We start from the raw sequence: 22,690 nt of genomic DNA on the forward strand, positions 1-22,690 counted from the left end.
TAGCAGAGCACTTCTGGAGGAATCTTCAACCTTGGTTCAGCTGTAGTTTCCTAGTATAGCAGGAAACAGAGGTCAGTTTCACTTTGTTAATTTTAGGTATGTTCTATGCTAGAGAAATTTATTTCAATTTCTTTTCCACATTAGAAATCACATCAACATAAAGTAAACTATAGATAGAACATAAATATAAATTGCAGAAGACAAGCCAAGACAAGAGGACACAAGATGTGGCGCTAGCTAGGGACAAACCCCACAATGTGGGGAAACCCTTGATCAATTCTTCTTTTATGTTCTTCAAAGTTCAGCAGAGAAAGTGAGAGAGATAGTACATTTACAATAGAAGTCAATCACTTTCACCTTTTATATCATCATGAGATCAGTTGAAGACATATTGATTCAACTGATTCTCTAAGGTGACTTGTTCACCTATCATAGTGCTGCATCTCGTCTATTTGCTGCACATTACCGTGTGACACCTTGCTGTACTGTCACATGTGTTGAACCTTGATGACTGAGTTGCTCTCATCTTCATGCTGCATCTTCCATGGTCTTATTCATCATCAAGCTGCCCATGCTCATGATCTCATTAATCATTATGCGGCCCATGCTCATATCATCATGCATCATTATGCTTCCCATGGTCATATCATCATGCTGCTTATTATGCTACCCATGATCTCATACATCATACTGCCTTCCTTCAGAGATAGATGCTCCGGCTGTTTCGACAGTTCCCGGTAGTTTCGGCTTTTTCGGCAGTTCTGACAGTTCCGACATTTCTAGCTTTTTCGGCATTTTCGGCTTTTCCGGCAGTTCCAGCATTTCCGGCTTTTCCGGTATTTCTGGCTTTTCCAACGTTTCCAGCTTTTCTTGCAGTTCCGACTTTTCTGGAAGTTCTGGATTTTTCAACTTTTTCGACAGTTCCAACTTTTCCAGCTTTTCTGAGTATTCCAACTTTTCCGACAATTCCGGATTTTTCGGCAGTTCCGACTTTTCTAGATTTTCCAGCTATTTCGGATTTTCTAGCAGTTTTGGCTTTTCCAGCTTTTCCGGTAGTTCTGGCAGTTTCGATAGTTCCGACATTTCCGGCATTTCTAGCTTTTCCGGTATTTCTGGCTTTTTCGGCTTTTCCTTAGGATCTCTCCTCTTACTAAAACCCAAAGACAAGTAGAGAGAGGAAGAGATCCAAGTGTGTAGAAATGACTTGAAGTCCTCTTCTATTTATACTAAAATGTAGAGGTTGAATAGACATGACTGTTGGGCTTCTGAGCCTACATAAGTTGCTGGCCGACTTAACAATTTGTCCACAACATAAATAAATTCATAACTTCATAAATACTTATCAAAATTGGATGATCTTCAGATCAATCCTACACCTCTCGACGAGAGGGATCCGATAAAAATATCAGCTACCACAAATAAGCTGAACCGCATGGAGTTTGGCCCTAGTTTCCAATTTTAACACACTTAGCTCAGCAGAGGTTGAATACATGGCTGCCAGTTAGGTAGCATGTGAGGCCATTTGGATGCGGAAGATTCTAGTGGGATTGTTTGGTCAGAGGATGGATCCAACTATGGTCTACTACAATAATCAGAGTTGTATCAAACTCTCTAAGAATCCAGTATTTCATGACAGGTCCAAGCACATCGATATCTGGTACCATCATCTTCGAGAATTCCTGAGCCCCAAAAATGGATAATTATATGGGCTCATTCAGCCTCCTAATTCGACTTAATTCCACCATTCTCATTAGTTATTTGCATGTTTTTTATTATATTTATGCTAATAGAGTGAATTGGGTTAGTCATTATTCCAACAAGTCTAATGGGTGCTTTTTGCAGTTTTTTAAGTCAATTTTGAGACAAAATCAAAGGTTTTAATGAGCACTTGACAACCAAATTCATGGAAGAACAAGGGAGAGGATTTGTAGGAAGGTGTCCCCTTCATTTATGGGCCCTTACCTTGAATTCTCCACCATCAGCTCGAAGTTCAAGGGCCACCAAATCGATTATCACAAGGGCAGCCGAGCAAGGGCTAGTAAAGGTGTTGTTAACTACAAGTTTTGGCAGCCGAGTTCCTAAAGTTTAGGAGGGTTGTTAGGGTCCTCAATTTGTATAAATAAGAAGGCTTAGGGCTTCATTTCAGTTAGTCACTTTGTAGGCAGAAGTTAGCTAGTTTGTAGTTCGATTTTAGTCATTTTTTTAGGCAGTAGGTTAGCTTTGCATTTCAGCACATTTTCAAGCTTTTTCTTGTAGACAGTTTTTGGGATGTAACTATTATTTTGATCAATAAAGATGAATCCAGCTATGCACCAGCTCTAATATTTCTTAGGAGGTTGTACCTCTTGGGGTTGGGCCCAACCCAAGTGCCTAGTACTTCCTTTGTTTACTTTTATGTGTTTTTGTTGCATTCTTAGAATAAAATCTGCTATTTAGATTTAAATCTTGTTTTGTTGTTTAGGTTGTATTTGATGATTAAAAAGGATTTTCATGTTAAGATTGATTTGATAGGTTAATAACAGATAATATCTTCGGAAAAAGGCTATGAAGCACCTCTGATCTCACCTCTCCCTTAGTGGGACCATGAGCTGGGACCAAGGTGTCCTTGCTGCCACAAAAAACACTGTATTTGCTTCATCATGCAATCACTAGTGTTAGATTCTCATTTGCAGAAGTTGATACTAGTTGTGGTTACATGCTTAGGTTCATGATTTCTTAGTTTGCATAGCTATTTCACATTATTTCGTTGAAAATAAACTGTTGTTCATTTTCTTTGCTGTTATTGAGGTCAGATTAGGTTAAAGTAGTTAGGTCCTTGATTTTCCGAGTCTTTGTTTGATCAGTTTTGGGAAATAACGTGCAGAGTACCTGTGATACCTCCTCATATATCCTTACCCCATCCATGCAATTTGCTTCGTCCTCTAACTCAGATTCTTGCCTTTCATTTGCCACATTCTCTCACTTTGCCCTAGTTTCTACATTCTTGTGCATCATTGATCCCTCCATCCTTGAAAAATCCAATCACTCCTTAGCCTCATTCACCAGGTCCTAGACCCCTTAACATCCTTATCCAACCTCCATTTCCATTTTCCCACAATTTTTCCTCCATCAACCCTTCAAAATCCTCTTTTCAGAACATCCTGTAGAAATTTCAGAACATCCTGTAGAACCCCTGCAGACTTCCTGTAGAAGCTCACGAAAGCGGTTTCTTGAGATCTGATCACTATGAAACTCTCTGGAAGGGTGCTGTTACACAGTAATTTGTCACTGTCTCCCTGTCAGTCTTTCTACTGTGTCATGAGTCCAAATCGTCCATGCTCATGCTCTCTAATGTTGCCAAATGACCCACTTTGCCAAAGTTTTTGCTATCATCGCGACTGTTCTCAAGATAAACGCGCTGATGGGTGCTCCATAACAGACGGAATGCGCTGCCAGCGCGGAAGTACACGTGATTCCCGCGCTGGTCGAATTTCATGAGACAGCGCATCTGTTATTTATATCTGATCGCGCTGATGTGACTTTCTTTGTTATTCAACAGCGATGTCAGCGCCCCAGTGCAGTTATGAACCCGCGCTGATCTAGTTTGGGCGAGTTTGTTCTAACAGCCGGCCTTCCAGATGACTCCAGACCTGGTTGTTGGCCTTGTAAATGTCGCCCTCCCTTCTCTGGCATGTCTGTTTCGTCATTTGAGCCACCTTCCTTGGAGATAAGCTCATCCTCCCACCATTCATGGAGACTCCTTCTCCTACTTAAACCTCTACCATTGCCATGAGTAGCTGGTTTTGGAATTGATAGTGCTTGGAGTGTTGCTGCTAGTGTGTGAGCTTGATAGGTAGTTGGTGTGACAAGTGTGGGATTGCTAGAGAGCTTGAGGAAGGTTGTGAAGTGTTTCTTTCTTGTGTAAACTTGTGTGAGAGAGAGTTTTTGTCTTGGGAGATCTACCTTCAAGGGTGACTGCTTGAGAGACTTGCTGGCTGGACCCTCTTGAGAAGGATTTGACGTCAGAACTATGGTTGTATTCTTCTTTGTTTATTAATAATAGACGTCTATCATTATAGTTCCACTCTTAATGTCTTTATGATGATGTTTGAGTTATATCCTTTCTGACTGATATATAGTTACATCTACTGGATTTTATGCTTGTGTTTGTATTGTTCTTTGCATGTGCGGGTGTCCGTGCACGAGGATCGTGAGGATTGTGACCAGCGGGAGCAAAGGAACGGGAGCTTAAACTCTTCTACAAGTATTAGCATTGGGATCCAGGTAGGCCTTCATCATTGGTCTTTTATTTGTAATTAGGAACCTGCGTGTTAGCGTTGTTTGATTGTTGCTAGACCTTGTTTGGACTAGTAGGGATCGCCTCTATCCGCAGAGGGGATTTACCTCCACAACAATTTGGCGACTCCACTGGGGAGTTTTTTTACCTTGTTGTTTGATTTGTAAACTTTAGACGGAGCCTGAAGCATGGCCAGATAGCCTTCGAAACGCTATTGCTCTGCATTAGCGAAGTAGATCAAAGCCACTTCAGTCAATCTCCGGTTTGGTTTACGAACTGAATAGCTTGGAGCTGGCTTTTGTCCTTTTGTGTTCATTTTTTCCTTGAGTTTGATTTTTGCTCTCTTTTCAAAGTTTGGGGATTAGTTCTCTGTTTTTGGATTTCCTGGTTCGACCTGGAAGGTGCCTTGATTGTTTAAAGACTGATTGTCTCGGTTTGGGAGTTTTTGGCTTGATTGTGCCTGCGTTTTAGCTTCAATGCGGTTTATAATAAAACAGTCGTGCTGCCATCACATAGCTATTTCTTTGACTTCTTGATCATCGCGCTTATACACTGAACAGTCGCGACGGTTCTTGAAATCGGACCAGCGCGGTTAAGCCGTGTACTTGCGCGCTGACAACGCTTTGTTGCTACGCGTGGTTTCTGATCAGCGCTTTGTTGCTGTGTATCACCCGCGCTGATACCTGTAGAATTGGATTTCTTCAATTCTGCCTCCTGAGCCTGTTGGTCTTGCTATCCCCTGCTGTTTTCACTTGGTTTATGACTTGATTTTCATTGTCTGAGGATTGAAGCACTTTCTTGTGAAGTCTTGTTGAGCGAATCTTGCTTTTTGTGTCTTGTGACCTAGTTTTGTCATCCCAATTTCTTTGGATCAGCTTTGCTTGGTTACTCGCTTACAAAGGTTCGTTTGCTGCTTGCTAGTGGTTTTGTGAAACCTTCCTCTTTGCTTGCTTCTGCTTGGTTGTTTAGGTGATTGTTATTGAACCAGTCTTCGCATTGTTTCGATTACTTCTCACTACCCGGACACGGATCACAGTTGTTTGGGGTCAACTGGCTCTTTTCACATTTGTTTGTTATTATTTCTCAAAAGTTTGTCTAATGCACTTTGCCATCAACAAAAAAAAAAAAATCTCTTTTGCTTTGTATTGGTTAATGAGAACTAGAAGCTTTTCGTTTTGATTAAAGATTAGTGATCTTAAAGAAAAGATTGTGAATTTCCATTAGCTGCATTAGAGAAGTTGTTTGTTGTTTTGTGATCATTTCATTTGTATGAAAGCCTTCTAACTCTCTCGTAATTAGCATTCATCGAATGGAATGACATATTTTGGCATATAGTTTGCATCTAGGCAATTTTGAGAGATTTCATACGGTAGGGCCTGAAAACCGAAACCTAATTCAAGATCAACCGTAAAATGAACTGAATGAACTTAAAAACGCATTGGAACATAACGCTCATTGTTTAGAGGTCTAGGCTAGAGACGTGCTCCGGCGTCGTTAAACCTAGTCACCGTTGTTTCACATTACGGTTGGGTGATTCCTCCTTTTGTGACTCGATAGTGGTCTAGCACGGACTTGAGCTCCCACGTACCGTCACGTATATAGGGGAGACCCCACTAGGTTATCATCCTTTATCCACAGGAAGCCGTGTCTGTCGCCTTACAAGCCGTAACGGACCGAACACAGCATTTGGGAAGATTGACTGCCGTACGGGAAGTCCTTGGTTTTCATATGACTACCAAGGTGTATATGCAGTTTTACGGATTTGTTTGGTAAACCCTTTGCCTAGTCTCTCCAGAGTAGTCACTTTTGATCCTTTTCAGACTCCTTAAAAGAAAAGGCTCACTTGAGCAGTTTGTCACTTCGGGCTCACAAAACGTTCGAAGGCGACTAGAGTCACCTTTTTGTCCTTTTCTCGACTCTTAAAACATGAAAAGGTCAAGTTGTGTCCTTGCGTCTTAAAATTTATTTGGCCGTGATTAACATTACCCGATTAGATCTTGTTTGCGTTATCTTGAGTAGGCTTCTTTTCGTTCTCGATGGCAACTTTTCTAGGGTTCACCAACCCAGGGATCCCCTCTGGCGGGAACCCTTCTCATTTTGCTCCTTTTGGAAATGTTGGTGCTCCTTATATGGCAATGTTGTCCCTCCCAGGGTTAACTGTTGGGTTGCCGGTTTGGTTGTTCTCAACCTCTTTGGTCCCTGCCGTCTCACCGTCTGATCAATCAGTCCCTCCACCTGAACAACATCATGTTGATTCTAAGGTGGACCTCTCCCCTTCTATGCCTACTTCTACATCCTCATCTTCTACTTCGCCTGGTGAAAGTCTCGATTCGAGTAACCCGGTGGCTAAGAAGAAGAAGAAGAAGACGAAGAAGAATAAGGCCCCCAAGGGAGAGGCTAGAAGTACAGCTCTTACTCCGAGTACACCTGAAGTCGGGCCACCTTCTGCTCCTCCGCGGAAGGTCAAGTTTCCTTGTCGATTATGCAAGGAGGACCATCTTCTTTGCGATTGTCCTGGCATTCCCAGGGTACTAGAAGTATGGTCTCGCGATCCGGCCCGCCCCTCGTCGTCCTCCGAAGCTCACGGCGATGCTACCTTATCAGTTGGGAATGGTAAGGGAAAAGGAAAGATTCGAACCCCCTGTAGACTTTGTGAAGGCAATCATCCCCTTCACCTTTGTCCGCTCATGGATAAAGCCTCCAGTGTTTTGGCAAGTCTTACAGCTCCTTCACCCCAACTACCCGTTGGATATCGACATCTCTCCGCAGCTGCAGATCGTCCCCCTGCTGACAAAGAGATTGCTTCAAATTCTTCTCTTGTCCAGCCTCCTCTTCCCGAACCTGGCTGTGCCCAGCCTGTTCCAGACCAACCATTGGTCGGAAAGAGTGTCGACTCGAGTCCGCCACTCACTCACTTTGTTTCGGAAGAGAATCACGCCCATGTTCTTCTCGTCCCTTCAGATTCTCTTGAGTCCCGAAATGACTCTCCTAACCCAGCTGCTCCCGAAGGTTCTCCTTTGATTCCTTTAGCACATGGGGGCAATCATACGATTCCCCCACCAAGTAGTTTGGTCGCTTCCTTTAATTGGAATCGCCTGATCGTCGGTCGCCTTCCATCCCATATGCCTTTCCAGATCACAGTACATGCTTGTGCTAAGGCAGTACCTGGCACTGTTTTGGATGAAGGGGCATCTGTCAGTCTTGTGTCGTACACTACTTGCCAAGCCTTAGGTTCCCCGCAGCTTGGGCCAGTCACTCAGAATCTGTTGGCCTTCGACGGAGGAGCCTGTCCATCTCTAGGAGTTCTCCTGAAGTTCCCTATTACTTTGGGAGGCAAAACCGTCTATATAGACGTCTTGGTTACCCAAGGTGTTTTAGACTTTAGTCTTCTCCTTGGTCGCGACTATGTTTACGCCATGGGGGCCCTCATTTCTTCGCTTTTCCATGTGGTTTGCTTTCCGCACGATGGAAGAATTGTGACTATCGATCAAGTGTCATTCGTTAGTCACCCGATGCCTCCTGCGCCGTTGTCATCCCCTCCTAGTTTTCATCCACCAATTGCATCTACCCCACCACAGATCAACTACGTGGCCACCTATCCCATGCTTGGATCCAGTGATGCCGCCGTCGTGCATAGTGTCTTGGGGGCATTGGGCCCTGACTTCCAAGATGTTTCCCTTCCACCGGGAGTGGCAATCTTGGAAGCCCCGACTTTCTATTCATTATGATGAAGTTCAGGTGGAGCATAGTTCCTTTCCGGTGTCAAGCTCCTTAAAACATGAAACTAGGTTTGGTTGGAGCATAGTTCGTTTCCCTGTGTCAAGCTCCTTAAACAATGAAACTAGGTGTTGGAGCACAGTTCCTTGTCTTGTGTCAAGCTCGTTAAAAAATGAAACAAAGTGTCCTGAGCATAGTTCCTGATCTTGTGTCAAGCTCATTAAAAAATGAAACAAGGGTTATGAGGATAGTTCTTTTACTGTGTCAACCTCATTAAAAAATGAAACAACTCCCTTTCCAAATCGAGTCTATTGATTAAGATCTCGTAAAATACAAGTCGAGTCTTCCATCGATCTCGAGAGTGAACCTTCATTCCATCCACTTTGTTGAATGCAATGAAGCTTGGGGGGGCATGTACCTCGATTTGCGTCATTATGCTGGGGGCATGCGAACTCATAACAAGCATATTTTTTCGTTTTAAGCTTGTGTAAACATGAAACCGAATCCAAGCAAAGTTCTCCATGGTTCAAGCTTGTGTAAAAATGAACCCATACCCGATTTACATCTCGTGATTGCCATTTTTATCTGCTAATTCTGCTAGATGAGCCTTGGTTGTTTCATTCCATTGCCACCATCTCTTTAGCTGATCATATGCTTTCACTTGGTTGTTTTTCCTTTCCTGAGGAACCGCAGCGATGAGTGGTTTTATTAGCCAGCCTCTTGACCATTACATGTTTTGAGCAGTTCCACCATTACCAGAACCAGTTGCTACTCTTTATACCACTCGTTCCTCTAGGACGAGTCTCCTTTAAGCTCTTTTCTGACTCGTAAAAGATGAAAAGATTGCCGAGTATTTTTCCCTTTTCTGACTCATTAAAGAGAATAAAAATGGAGGTCTGCTTTCAGCTCTTTTCCGACCATCTAAATATGAAAAGATTGTCGAGTTATTCCTCTTCACTCGTTAAACGTAAATAAGAGGCGGTCGTCTTTAAACCCTTTTCCGACCGTGTAAAAACGAAAAGATCGTCGGACCTTTGTCGTTTCAAGTTCGTTAATGGTTACGAAACGATGTGATTTCGGTCGCTTTTCTACTTTTTTAGGTCGATGTCACTACATATGAAAAGTACTCCTCGATCGTAATGATCGGGCGGTTCTTTCGAGCATTGTTTTATACTTTTCGGGCCCGAGAGACACAACTTTACGAAAAAGGACCCCCCCTAGAGTTCACTTTTCTGCTGTCTTTTCAGACTCTCTAAACAGGAAAAGACGCCGAGTTCTTCCTTTGTCAGACTCGTTAAAACTTAATGACATCGGATTCTGTCAAAATGATGCCTTCCAAGCATATGCTATCCCTGTCAAGCTTGTCATCAAAAATAATCGGGGTACTCGCCAGAAATGGTGGGGAAAATGGAATCATAATCATTGTCGTGTCGGCAGTATGTCGCTCTTGAACATGGCACTTGTCTGCATTCGTGTCTGGGTGGGAACCTCTCATCTTGTTTTACACTAGCCTCTGTGGGTTTGGGTTATCCTATTTGACTTTTCATCTGCTCATTCCCTTGTCACCATGACCCTTGATCATTTGAATATCAATACTGCCAAGTCCACCGTCGTGCCGCCGATATGTTCAAGAGAAGTTGACCTCTGCAAGAATACTCAACCTCCCTCTGATACCTCACACAAAATATCTTATCCTTCTCTGTCTTGTGTCGATGATGTGGGAAACATTATGGCCCACCTTCGATCAAGGTCACTTCCTGTCGACTTCAGCTCATTATCCAGGAAGTTGACCTAGGGACTCCCTTCAGGTGCCTTAGAGCCTGCATGCCTCAATGGCAGGTTCTTCGTGTTCGACGCGGGGTACTCGCCAGAAATGGTGGGGAAAATGGAATCATAATCATTGTCGTGTCGGCAGTATGTCGCTCTTGAACATGGCACTTGTCTGCATTCGTGTCTGGGTGGGAACGTCTCATCTTGTTTTACACTAGCCTCTGTGGGTTTGGGTTATCCTATTTGACTTTTCATCTGCTCATTCCCTTGTCACCATGACCCTTGATCATTTGAATATCAATACTGCCAAGTCCACCGTCGTGCCGCCGATATGTTCAAGAGAAGTTGACCTCTGTAAGAATACTCAACCTCCCTCTGATACCTCACACAAAATATCTTATCCTTCTCTGTCTTGTGTCGATGATGTGGGAAACATTATGGCCCACCTTCGATCAAGGTCACTTCCTGTCGACTTCAGCTCATTATCCAGGAAGTTGACCTAGGGACTCCCTTCAGGTGCCTTAGAGCCTGCATGCCTCAATGGCAGGTTCTTCGTGTTCGACGTGAGGTTTTCATCATTGGCCTCCGATCGAATGATTCTGCGGGTGTTCAGCGCCAGCTCATTGATTCGCACGCCGTAGATTGTACCTATAGTACCTTGAGGACCATTGTCATTATTGGTGGTCCCTCTCACATCTGTTAACAGTTTTCATCATTGACTGGTAATCAGACGATGTTCTTGCATGTTCGACCTCAACTCCTATATTCACATGCTTGGACTTGTACTTTTTTCGGGTCGAGTTGGAGCGCAAGACCCTGGGTTTTGTCTGTTGAAATCCAGGCTGCGATTTTGTGGATTATTATGCTCATTACACGACTCATTGATGGATGGCTGCGCCCATACCCGAGTCTTCATGGATGGCTGTGACCATACCTTTATTATCATCACGGTCTCATTAATTGGGTGGCTGCGTCCATACCACAGACCTCTTTCATGTGTCTTTTGGATGGCTGCGCCCATGCCTCGAATACATGTAATTGATTATCAGAGATATCAGTTGTACATACGTGCAGGTTCTTCCTGGTGGTGTTCTAGTTCAGCCAGTTTCGTAAAGCATTTCACCCCTCCCACTCTCTCGGGCTTCATGCTTTAGGGGGCATCTGTTACACTGTAATTTGTCACTGTCTCCCTGTCAGTCTTTCTACTGTGTCATGAGTCCAAATCATCCATGCTCATGCTCTCTAATGTTTCCAAACGACCCACTTTGCCAAATTTTTTGCTATCATTGCGACTGTTCTCAAGATAAACGCGCTGATGGGCGCTCCATAACAGACGGAATGCACTGCCAGCGTGGAAGTACACTTGATTCCCGCGCTGGTCGAATTTCATGAGACAGCGCATCTGTTATTTATATCTGATCGTGCTGATGTGACTTTCTTTGTTATTCAGCAGCGATGTTAGCGCCCTAGTGCAGTTATGGACCCACGCTGATCCAATTTGGGCGAGTTTGTTCTAACAGCCAGCCTTCCAGATGACTCCAAACCTGGTTGTTGGCCTTGTAAATATCGCCCTCCCTTCTCTGGCATGTTTGTTTCGTCATTTGAGCCACCTTCCTTGGAGATAAGCTCATCCTCCCACCATTCATGGAGACTCCTTCTCCTACTTAAACCTCTACCATTGCCATGAGCAGCTGGTTTTGGAATTGATAATGCTTGGAGTGTTGCTGCTAGTGTGTGAGTTTGATAGGTAGTTGGTGTGACAAGTGTGGGATTGCCAGAGAGCTTGAGGAAGGTTGTGAAGTGTTTCTTTCTTGTGTAAACTTGTGTGAGAGAGAGTTTTTGTCTTGGGAGATCTACCTTCAAGGGTGAATGCTTGAGAGACTTGCTGGCTGGACCCTCTTGAGAAGGATTTGACGTCAGAACTATGGTTGTATTCTTCTTTGTTTATTAATAATAGACGACTATCATTATGGTTCCACTCTTAATGTCTTTATGATGATGTTTGAGTTATATCCTTTCTGACTGATATATAGTTACATCTATTGGATTTTACGCTTGTGTTTGTATCGTTCTTTGCATGTGCAGGTGTCCGTGCATGAGGATCATGAGGATTGTGACCAGCTGGAGCAAAGGAACGGGAGCTTCAACTCTTCTACAAGTATTAGCGTTGGGATCCAGGTAGGCCTTCATCATTGGTCTTTTATTTGTAATTAGGAACCTACGTGTTAGCGTTGTTTGGTTGTTGCTAGACCTTGTTTGGACTAGTAGGGATCGCCTCTATCCGCAGAGGGGATTTACCTCCACAACAGGTGCTAGGGACCCCTTAGGCCCTCTTCTAACCTTCCTGACCTCCTGCAAGCATTTCCTTTCACCAATCCACTTCTACACAGTCAAAAACAGTTAAAAGCACATGCACAATAATTCTGCCAACTTACTCAAAAATACAAAAAGATGTTTCTTTTTAGATTTCACTTCAGAAGTAGCTTAGTCACATGCATTTTAACTTTCTAAGAGTCAATGGCATTCCTTTCTGTAGCTTTCATCATTTTTCTTGCACCAGTAGGGTTAGTCGGTAAAACTAGGGTTTGCTAGGGTTTGCATTTCCTTTCAGCTTTCCGCTCCTTTCTGCAAGTAGATTAGCCTCTGTTGAGTTAGCTTTCATCCATCACAGTTAAAAGCTTCTTCTAAGAGCTCATAGAAGTTGGCTTAAGCTCCTAGCGGACTTGTGCCAGCTGATCAAGTGACAGCCGCGGCAAGAGCTAGTACTTGTGCATATAGCACCGTCACTTCCAAGTTTGTTACGAACTACCAGGTTAATAAAATTAAAGAACAAAGTCCCAAGAGTTGCAACATTATTGCTGCAATACTAGGGCCCACCATCTTTTTGGCGTCGTTGCCGGGGAAGCATCAGAGTATTGGTGATTCCTTCTTTTCTTCTATTTTCCACTACAACCTTCTACTAAGTAGTTTATTTCATTTCAATTCCGCAATTTCAATTCTGCAAGCGTAGATTAGCATTTCATTCCTGCAATTTCATTTGAGAAAAATAGATTAGTCTTTTCCTGCTTTCATTTCAATTCCAAATTTTCATTTCAGCAAGATAGTTAGTTGCAGTTCAATCTATTTTAGTTTTGTACGTACAAGCAGAAAAAAGCAAAAATCAACCAAAAAGATTTCCTTTCATGCCTTGTAAGAGTAGTGATGATTCAGATAAATGATTGCACAACACCCCCATTGCTTCACATAGCCAACCTTCTCAAGTCTTCGATGGTTGTGATTAAAGAACCTTTAGGTGGACAGTAAGACATATTTGAAGAACCTCAAGGGAAGAAGAAGAAGAAAACATTCCCCTGGAGCAAATGGCTACAAGCAGAAATGTTGGGAGTAGTACCTTATCCAAAAATGAATTTTCAAATCATATGGAAGATTTCAAGAGTGAGATGAGGCAGTTTCTTGCCATGCAACTGGATACCTTGTAGATCCAAAGGAAGCAAGAGGAAGCCAAGAGGGCTTTGGCCATCTTTTGTCCCCGGTACTCTAGAAAGTATCCTAAGAACGAATGTCCATTGCACTCCATCGAAGTTTGTTTTGTCTGTGAGAGAGACCATCCTACGAATCAGTGCCCCTCCTTGCCCGGAATTAAAGCTGCATATTAGAGGGCCAAAGGAGCCACTGAATCACTCTATTATATGAACCAAAGGAGGCCACATGGACCCATACCCTACTAGCAGGGAATGCAAGGGACATCCCAGACCTATTATGACCCCTACCAAGCCACTTCCATGCCTTCTTGGGATCCCCCTGCTCATCCTTCCTGGTCCACACCCCCTCCTTGGTCGTATCCTCCTCAATACCATGCTTCTCCAGTTGCTCGTTCATTTCACTCTTATGCTCAGCCACAGCCTCAGTGGAATGCATCTCATCAGGGGTGGAGGCCCCAATACAACTCTCCTCCCACTCATTTGCCTCCACCACCTGCCCAACCACAACCCCATCCACATCCATCTCAAATATACACCCCCACTCAACTACCCGTACCACCATTTCCAAACCTGCCCATTGGAGGAGCTCAACCCAATTGCAAAGCTGAGGCACAACATGTCCAAATGACTCCTCTTGAGCTCAATGATCTTCACCATAGCTCAGGAAGAGTATTACAAAAAAGAGATTATCTTGAAGGCATTGAAGGACCACATCCAGCAAAAGAAGATCCAAAAAAGGAGATCAAAGAACCATGGGCTACACTAGATGAAGAGAGGACATCAGAATCAGAGATCAAGAGAGCTCCCTCATGGTTACCATCAAATCCTCCATGTATTCAAGAGAAAACTTAGCAAAAAGAAGAAGATGTGAAGGTCATGATAGAAGAAGATATGGAGAATGATCCAGATCAGCAAAAGGACCAAGGATATCAGAGCTATATTGAGACATGGTTCCAGGCAGTCACTAAGTTGCAGCTGTACCTCTCTTCCTCAACTATGCTTGATCCCTTCAAAGTCAAATCATTTGGTCTCTGAAATCAGAATAGTTGTCAAAGCATGCATTTAAAGTATCCACATCATCTTGTCTCTAATCTCGATGTGCACATGGCTCCATTGGAAGTATTCTTATACTTGAAAAGAATTTTGTTTTTCAAGTAGGGTAGAGTAGAGAAAAAAAGATGAAAAATAAGAGGAAAATAAAAATCTAAGGTGAAAACCTCCTCGGAGGCGCCTCAGATTGGCTCATTGATTGAAAACCTCCATGAGGTATTCAATGGGTTGGAAGGAAGAGAAAATAAAAAGAGAATAAGATCCCTGGGTGAAAACCTCCCTTGGAGGCGCCTAGGGCAGGCAATTAGGGTGAAAACCTCCATGAGGCGCCCTAGTTGTTTTCAAAAAAAAAAGAGAAAAAGGAAGAAGAAAAAATAAACCTAGTTTCCATTGAATAATTGCAGGTTACAGCAAGGACATTCCAGTTTAGGAGGATCACTTAAAACAAAGACAGAGGAAGTTATGTGCCTTCTACAGGAAGTTTTGTGTCTTCTACAGGAAGTTCTGTGTCTTCTACAAGAAGCCTACAAACAAGCCAAAATCGATCTCCGAAGAGGACCAGAAGGCTAGGAATATGTCCATGAGGCTTTCAAGCATCCATGTTTCCATCCTTCACCCTTATCCATCATTTTTTCCATCCCATTGTGCTTATTTCCTAAAAACTATGTGTTCTACAAGAAGTTCCTGTAGAAATTACAGGATTTCTACAAAAAGCTAGAAATGGATTTCAAAAAGGCAGTTTGGCGAACATGATAGCTTCCTCATGGGTTCATAAGTCCTTCTACAATATTCAAACCTCTCTCCCATCAATTCCATGCCTGCATCATAGCCCAAGCTCAATTTTTCTTACTATGCAAGAAACTGAGAATGCTTGGAAGCAAAAATACATAGTGCTGAAATTTGTTTTTTCTCTCACGTGAAAACCGTGCATCCATTTACAAAATCGTTTTACAGGGAGTTGTATAAGGATGATGGAAACATGCTCGAGCAATTTTAGCCAATGCTGGTGCACGGTTTCCAAGAAATCAACCTCCATCACCTTCAGACATTTTTGCATTTTCTCCATATCCGTGCATCCGTTTCAAAATCTGTTTCATGAGGAGATGCACATGGGTGATAGTAACCTACCAAAGCAGTTTCAGTCAATTCCGATGCACGGTTTCCACGAAATTGATCTCTGTAATCTTCAGCCATTTTCCGTTTTTCTCGAAATCTGTGCATCCATTGATCGCAATTTTTCTATGGGAGGTGCATAATGATGATAGGAACATGCTCAGAAAGTTTCAGATCGATTTGGGCTATCGTTCAGGAGCAATGGAGAAAATAAGTCACTGCCTTGTAAAAATTCAACATCAACAGCTTGAGGGTGCAAGTCTGAACATGGAAACAAACTCCTGCAGCTTAGATCTAGCTAGAGGACACCTGCACAAGGAAAATAGCCATGAATCAACAACCAAGCCATCATGCAACCATAGAAACCAATGCATGCAGCAAATGAAAGGCCACAGCACCTCACAGCAACCACGCTCGACTTCCAGGTACATGACTAACCTCGTTCCTCTGTTGCATGAATCTAATTTAAGAACTGCATGAACGAATGAAATGGTGGGATTCAGCCAGAAAGCTAGCCAGTTCGATTGCACTCATCTAGGGATCACCAGCGCACGTGTGTAGTCATTCACGGGAAATTAAAAAAAAAAAAAAACAGACAGTGGTAGAGATTTTGAACTCCAGCGCAACTAATGGTAAGGGATTCCAGGCAAAAAACATCCAGTCCCATAATAGCACTGTAGTCTGCACGTGGTCGCGTACACCTGGCCACTTCAGTCCCTCACCATGAATCATGTCACAAATAAAAAATGCTCGGCTGAAACCACCTGTTGTTCATGTGCACTTGCAACATCCTCAACTGAAGTATGCATCCTCCGCTGCCACAAAATGATTAACTAGTCGTCCTCCACCGGTTTTTCTACCTGTCTTTGAGATTCTGTTACGTATCGGGCTCACTCAGAGGCACAGTGGCATTCTACAGGAACCGGGGGGGTCTTCTACAGGAAGTACGGCACAACCTTCCAGAGCAGGGAAGCCTGGACTTTTCCACGTCGAATTTGGAGCTTGAAAAGAGGTAGGCTCAGGAAACTGCTCTGCATATGATATATTTATATAAGGTGGAGGATTAAAAACACAATATTGGGTTGAAAGAAAGGAAAGTGAAGCTTAAAAGACTGCCTGTGTGTTTTTTTTCCTTCTTTGGGTTATACACGGTCTCTCCGTTTTCCTTCTCTGCATCCAAAATATGCCTTTTTATTTCTCACATTCTTTTGAAAAAGGATGCAACCATAGAAGCCAACCTATGAGAAACCAAATTTGCAAGACTGTCCACTCTCTGAAGCAAAACCTTGTGTTATAAATATTCTCTGTTCTGTCAAAGGTATTGATTTTTCTCAAAAACCGAGAAGCAAATTCAAGTTGGAAATAGTTCGAAGAAAAAATGGCAAATTGATGTTGTGAAAAAGAAGAACATGAGAAATTCCTGACTCCAGAAAGACAAACCTCAACCATTTCTTTATTTCCGGTTTTGAAAGTTTGTTTCATCCCCCCTCACCTGAACATTTCCAACAGTCAGCACACATCATGAGAGGGAGATTTTTAGAAATATGGCAGGGGAAGATGAGGAGGAAATAGAAAAAGAGGGAAAGACCAAAATGGAGAAAGAAGAACTTGAAACAAAGGAGGGAATCAAAACAGAATATGAGAAGGAAGATCCAGAACAGAAAAGAAAAAAACTAAAGCAGAGAACGTAGAAACTAAACAAGATGAGAGGAAAGCCAAAACAGAGCATGAGGAAGCAAGCTACAAAGGCAGAGAAGACCAAAGAAGAGGAAAAAAGGAGGAAGAGACACACCATGAGATATCAGTGACAGCAAACCGAAACAACTTCTACAGGAAGCATGAAAACAGAACAGAAAAAGGAGAAATCACCTAAAACATTGGCAAGGGAGGTAGCAGCCGTGCTTGCCTCCTTAAGCACACCTCCAAAACCAAAAAGGAAGAGAAAGATCCAAACCTCCATGTACTTTAAAGCGAGGAGGAGCACACAGATCAAAGTAGGTAGACCCTAGCCACAATCAAAGGAGAAAATTTTCATTAAGGACACAGCTAAACAAAAGGAGGAGCCTCCTTCAAAGATATCCATCACCTATGAATGAGGAAGCCACAAACCTTCACTTGAAGAGAGAGAATTCAGATGATGGACTCAAAGACAGCTCTACAGGAAGCTGAGACAGTTCTACAGGAAGCTGAGAATTCTCTACAGGAAACTCGGGCTAAGCTAAGAGAGACCGAGAAATTGGAGGAAAAGGTGGCCAAACAATCACAGGAAGAAGGAAAGACAAGGAAACATCTGATGAACAGCAAAGAGAGGACAAGCTACAAGCTGAGGTTGAGGCGCTAACAAAACTGCTACAAGAAAAGGAGCACAGGCAGTGGGAAGAAGCAGAGAGAAAAGCATGGTTTCATGACCAAGAAGAGGACATCACTTCAAAAGATTGGCATGACAGGGAGGCCACCAGGGCCATCAAAGATGAGGAGATAGATTAGTTGCTCAGAGGATGAGCAGCACTTTCAGTAGGGGGTGATGATGAGCCCAAAAAATGGATAATTATATGGGCTCATTCAGCCTCCTAATTCGACTTAATCCACCATTCTCATTAGTTTATTGCATGTTTGTTATTATATTTATGCTAATAGAGTGAATTGGGTTAGTCATTATGCCAACAACTCTAATGGATGCTTTGTGCAGTTTTTAGGTCAATTTTGAGACAAAATCAAAGGTTTTAGTGAGCACTTGGTAGCCAAATTCATGGAAGAACAAGGGAGAGGATTTGTAGGAAGGTGTCCCCTTCATTTATGGGCCCTTACCTAGAATTCTCCACCATCATCTTAGAGTTCAAGGGCCATCAAATTGATTATCACAAGGGCAGCCGAGCAAGGGCTAGTAAAGGTGTTGTTAACTACAAGTTTTGGCAGCCGATTTCCTAAAGTTTAGGAGGGCTCTTGGGGTCCTCAATTTTTTTAAATAAGAAGGCTTAGGGCCTCATTTCAGTTAGTCACTTTGTAGGCAGAAGTTAGCTAGTTTGTAGTTCGATTTTAGTCATTTTTTTAGGCAGTAGGTTAGCTTTGCATTTCAGCACATTTTCAAGCTTTTTCTTGTAGACAGTTTTTGGGATGTAACTATTATTTTTATCAATAAAGATGAATCCAGCTTTGCACCAGTTCTAATCTTTCTTAGGAGGCTGTAGCTCTTGGGGTTGGGCCCAACCCAAGTGCCCAGTACTTCCTTTGTTTACTTTTATGTGTTTTTGCTGCATTCTTAGAATAAAATCTGCTATTTAGATTTAAATCTTGTTTTGTTGTTTAGGTTGTCTTTGATGATTAAAAAGGCTTTTCATGTTTATATTGATTTGATAGGTTAATAACAGAGAAGATCTTTGGAAAAAGGCTATCAAGCACCTCTGATCTCACCTCTCCCTCAGTGGGACCATGAGCTGGGACCAAGGTGTCCTTGCTGCCACCAAAAACATTGTATTTGCTTCATCATGCAATTATTAGTGTTATATTCTCATTTTCAGAAGTCGATACTAGTTGTGGTTACATGCTTAGGCTCATGATTGCTTAGTTTGCATAGCTATTTCACATTATTTCATTGCAAATAAACTGTTGTTCATTTTCTTTGCTGTTATTTAGGTCAGATTAGGTTAAAGTAGCTAGGTCCTTCATTTTCCGAGTCTTTGTTTGATCAGTTTTTGGAAATAACATGTAGAGTACCTATGATACCTCCTCATCTATCCTTACCCCATCCATTCAAGTTGCTTCGTCCTCTAACTTAGATTCTTGCCTTTCATTTGCCACATTGTCTCACTTTGCCCTAGTTTCTACATTCTTGTGCATCATTGCTCCCTCCATCCTTGAACAAATCCAATCGCTCCTTAGCCTCATTCACCAGGTCCTAGACCCCTTAACGTCCTTATCCAACCTCCATTTCCATTTTCCCACCATTTTTCCTCCATCAACCCTCCAAAATCCTCTTTTCAAAACATTCTGTAGAAATTTCAGAACATCCTGTAGAACACCTACAAACTTCCTGTAGAAGCTCACGAAAGCGGTTTCTTGAGATATGATCACTATGAAACTATTTGGAAGGGTGCTAGGGACCCCTTAGGCACTCTTCTAACCTTCCTGACCTCCTGCAAGCATTTCCTTTCACCAATCCACCTCTGCACAGTCAAAAATAGTTAAAAGCACATGCACAATAATTCTGCCAACTTACTCAAAAATAAAAAAAGATGTTTCTTTTCAGATTTCACTTCAGAAGTAGCTTAGTCACGTGCATTTTACCTTTCTAAGAGTCAATGGCATTCCTTTCTGTAACTTTCATCATTTTTCTTGCACTAGTAGGGTTAGTCGATAAAACTAGGGTTTGCTAGGGTTTGCATTTCCTTTCAGCTTTCCGCTCCTTTCTACAAGTAGATTAGCCTCTGTTGAGTTAGCTTTCATCCATCACAGTTAAAAGCTTCTTCTAAGAGCTCATAGAATTTGGCTTAAGCTCCTAGCAGACTTGTGCCAGCTGATCAAGTGACAGCCGCGGCAAGAGCTAGTACTTGTGCATATAGCACCATCGCTTCCAAGTTTGTTACGAAATACCGGGTTGATAAAATTAAAGAAGGGAGTCCCTAGAGTTGCAACATTATTGCTGCAATACTGGGGCCCACCAAGAATGTGTGGTGAAGAGGATCATGTTGTTGGTGTATGTTTCGACCGAGGAATAGGATGTAGATATTTTGACTAAGGCATTGTCAAAATGCAAGTTTGAGTTCCACAGGGACAGGATTGGGGTGACTGATAATCCCTTTCTTATTGAGAGGGAGTGTTTAAAATAGAAACAAGAAATGCTAAAAATAGAAGTGATAAAAATAGCACTTCTATAAATAAAATTTCGGGATACATTCCAATTTTAGTTAGTCCCTGAACTAAAATTGAGAATTAAAATTCGAATTTGATCTTAGCAGCTGTTTGTAAAATAATTAATTAATTCATCTTGAGTTAATTAGTTGTAGGAAATCAAACATGAAGTCTATGTGAAGACATGCAACAATTTCTCCATTGATTGAGGAAGTTATCCCTTGATTAAAGGAGATCAGGATGAGTTGTAGTTTGAGTTGTAATTAGTTAGCTTAGTTAACTGAGTTAAGTCCAGTTAGATTAGTTCCAACAGTTTGTGGAACTGATTGTGAGTTCAGTTAGTTAATGCACATTGCATGCATGTAACTGTTGCACTTCAGATAACTGAATATTCTCTCATAAATAACTCATGCATGTTAGTTTATTCAGAAACCTAGTTGAGATTAGATGATGACACAGTGTACTATCAGTTGAAGGAATATTCCATTGAGGATATATCTTGCATGCAAAAGGAATTCATTCCTTGGAGATTGCGCAGTTACTTTTGAGTTTGATGAGTGTGCGACGATGCCAATTCACACAGGTGGCAGCATTGGACCCCAAGAGAAACTGCGAAAGGAAATAGGAAGCTTGGAGGGCTGAGGGAAGGCATATCTTGTGTCTATTTAGTCTGTGAGTTGTATTGTAGGATTGTACTGAGAGCAAGATAGCTTGTGAGCTAATCCTCTGTGGAATCCAGACATATTTCCACTTGTATGATAATACAGTGATCGGGGTTTTTAGCTGAGGCTTTCCCCAGAGTATTCTTCTGTGTTCATGTGTGATTTCTTTCTCATTCTCAGTTATATGTGTTCTATTTGATCTTGCTCAAAATCGATTAAGCTTCTGCAAGTTTTTTGTAGAAGTAGATCTTGTATTTTGCTTTAGTATATTGCATAATCCGTTGATCTACAGTGGGAAATTCTACACTTATGTCGTGCCACGTCCACCTGTTCCTTCAGTGCTTTAGCCTGCTTCTTCCTCGCAAGAAACTGGGTAGGGACCACTGTCTGTGTAGTTCCTCGGACACTGTCATATTGTTTTTGGAGTTCTCGTACCTCTGTCTCTAAGCACTAGATGTTGGGGTCCTCCTGCAGAGTTGTGAGGACGTCAAATGATTCTTTGAACATGCTAGTGCAGTCTCGTACTACACCTTCGATCTCCTCCAATCCCGTTGTGATAGCGCTAGAACACTGTTCTCTAACTTCCGAGGGAGTGGATGGCTACACCTATAACCGCAGCTCAACGATCTGAAGATTCAGCTCTAGCTGAACCTTTGTCATTTCTTCCCTAGCCTCATGGACTCCTGTTACTAACTTGTCGATTCACACCTCCGATGGTAGATCTGCTAAGATGGCCAGCTCTAGGATGCTTCGACAAGCGTCACCTATCACCTGCACTAGCTGTTTATTTTGCGACACCAATTCGTCACGTTGCAAGCTAAGTTGTTCAATGTTTATCTTCTGCTCACTAAGGACTTGGAGTGTGTGTCTTTCCCTAGCATGCAGCTTTGTCATTATCCCATCCTGCAATAGATATAATGTCTCGCACAGAAGCGCAACTAGATTAACCTTGAGACCTTTCATCGTGCTAACCGACAACCTGTCGTCCTCATTTGATGCCACTAGAGCCCCTTTTGGCAACACGATTATGTTCATCATTTGTACATGTAACATCTACTCTGCTGCTGTGGATCCAACAACGAGGTTGGTTGAAAGCGTACCAACCTGAGGGGGGCGCACTTATAAGTCCTGCAACTGTGCTCTGAGGGCCCCTAACATATTCTGGTGCTCCTGCATGAAATCCTGAAGATCTTCATTTGTGGCATCGCATAACGTCTTGCCGATGTACTGCAGATCACCCTCGGTTAGGGTGATCGAGTCAATGGGAAATTTCGATGCCTTGACCTTCTTCCTCGATCCTACTCACTCTGCCAAGTGTTGGCGCTTCAATTGTGTGGATGCGGTCCGTGGGTTTGTGCCTCCTTCTTCTATTTATGCTTCCTCTGCCTCTTGTTCTTGCGAAGGCATTGTTTGGCCCTCACCCACCTTCGCGGCTACTGCCTGTGTTGTTGCTGCTGCTATGACCTTTTCCTGCTCAGCTACTTTCTATGTCACTTACTGCACAGCCCGCACTTCTGCCACTGTTGTTTCCTTCTATCGTTTTTCGGCCAACTGTGTGATGCGCAGCTTGGCATTGTCCTTCTTCTTATGCGTTCCTGACCTCTTGAGTTTTGCAATGTCTAGGGTGCACCATTCTGGAGGCCATGTATCCAAGACAGTGAAAATGGCATCGTCGGTGGCTACAAATGGTAGCTTTGTCCACTACTTTGTCGGATCCTTTTGCGCCCTTATATAGATGTTGTGCATGTTTGCCTTAAATTCTGCAAAACTCT

The sequence above is a fragment of the Pinus tabuliformis genome, chromosome 3_2 (assembly GCF_031772625.1).
Source record: "Pinus tabuliformis cultivar Carrire ecotype Pingquan chromosome 3_2, CPIR1, whole genome shotgun sequence".
NCBI lineage: Eukaryota > Viridiplantae > Streptophyta > Pinopsida > Pinales > Pinaceae > Pinus > Pinus tabuliformis.